Source organism: Notamacropus eugenii, chromosome 1 (assembly GCF_028372415.1).
Source record: "Notamacropus eugenii isolate mMacEug1 chromosome 1, mMacEug1.pri_v2, whole genome shotgun sequence".
In the NCBI taxonomy this organism is placed as follows: Eukaryota; Metazoa; Chordata; class Mammalia; order Diprotodontia; family Macropodidae; genus Notamacropus; species Notamacropus eugenii.
The window spans coordinates 314,555,242-314,556,899 of NC_092872.1; the positions used below are offsets into that span (position 1 = coordinate 314,555,242).

The 1,658-nt window shown below is 38.7% G+C and overlaps 1 pseudogene; it reads right to left on the reverse strand.

Annotated features, from left to right (window-relative positions):
* Nucleotides 1–218: 218 nt before the first annotated feature.
* Nucleotides 219–1,372, reverse strand: LOC140525449 (nucleosome assembly protein 1-like 1; annotated as a pseudogene).
* Nucleotides 1,373–1,658: the final 286 nt, after the last annotated feature.

Here is a 1,658-nt window from a genome sequence, read left to right on the forward strand (position 1 = left end):
TCACTACATTCTACATATCAGGCAGAAATTAAATTATTAAAATGCTAGGTAGAACGAACCTATAGTTTGAACTGGTTCTTAAACGTTCATTTTTTTCTTTTTTAACCAAAATTGTTTACCTGATTCTACCAAGAAAATACAAAACATAAGGCTGTAAGTAACTGGTAGTGGTGTTTAGGCTGGGACAGTGCAGCAATCAAGGCCACAGCACATACTGCTCACTGTTGCTTGCACTCGGCTGAGTTTGGATCTTTCTGTGGATCATATTTTGGATCATTTTCCTCATCAGCTTCTTCTTCTTCCTCATCATCAGCCTCTTCACCTTCTTCATCATAATCATCATCATGATCTTCAATAGCTTCTCCTGTGAAGTATAATACTGATCTCAGGACTATACGCTCATGTAAAAAGTAACTAATTGCAAAGTCTGCTGCAAGGATAGCTTCCGTGTCGTCATCCAAGTCTCCACTCTCAGGAACTTCAGGAGGAGAAAAGACATTGAAGAAAGAATCATTGGAAACTGTTGTTGTCACAGTTCAAACAATCCCACGTCCATGTTTCTTCTTAATAGTTTTCAAAGTGACATTTTTTCCTTTTTTCCAATCTACCTGACACCTGTGCAACTCATAATTTCTGGTCCATCAAAGAACAAGGGATCAGAATCATCTGACTGACCGTATCCGCTATGTCTTTGTAAACACCTCATTTGTGAAATATTCATTGGCTTCAAAGTGAAACTCTAATGTAAAACTCATAGGTTGGCCAGTATCTGAGAATTTCACTTTAACATCTTTCAAAAGCTTAAGAATAGGTTCATCATGCTCCTGAACCATATTACTGAGCAAGTCAATATTTTTAAAAATAGTCAGCTAAAATTCAGGAATTCCTTTAGGGTCTTCTTTCTCTTCATCTTTTTTCTCCTCTTCAAGCTTAGCCTTCTCTTTCATTGCTGAAATCTATTTATTATCATCTGGTTTCCATCCACATTCGTCCTTTGTAGGTTCATAAATTTCACTGATGATTTCATTTCTCTTATCAAAAAGTGACTAGTAAAGAAGAGCATACTTTCTTTCAAGACCATGAACTTCCTCACAGAACTTGGCTTCTATGTGTGCACATTTCACCTGAAGGTTTTTGAGGGCATTCACATGTTGCTTAACTACGTTTGGCAAGCTTTCAGTGTATCTAGTTGATGTTCCCACTAAACCATTCAATCTTTCTTGAAGAGCTGCAAGAATCTGAGGATTCTACATCATCTGAACAGTCAACTGCTGAGCTTTGCTGTTGGCATCTTTGCCAGTTTCTTCTTCTTCCACTTCTTCTACATCTTCCATATTTTTTTGTCAACTTCTTTGTTGTCAGTGTCTGCCATGTTGTAAGAACTCTGAATACTTGAGATCCACGGCTGCTGCAGGGACCAAGCGGCCAGAGCTACACAGGTTGTGACTTAAGGTGGCAGCAGAAGGAGACAAAGGGGGCAGAGGAGGAGGAGAAGGGTCCTTTCATTATTGTGAAGGGCTAAATATATTATTAACAGCCCTCACACACTGTGGTTCTTACTATGTACAATGTTCTTCTGGTTTTGCTCACTTTACTCAGCATCAGTTCGTATAAGTCTTTCCAGGTTTTTCTGAAGTCCACTGCCCATCATTTCTTAT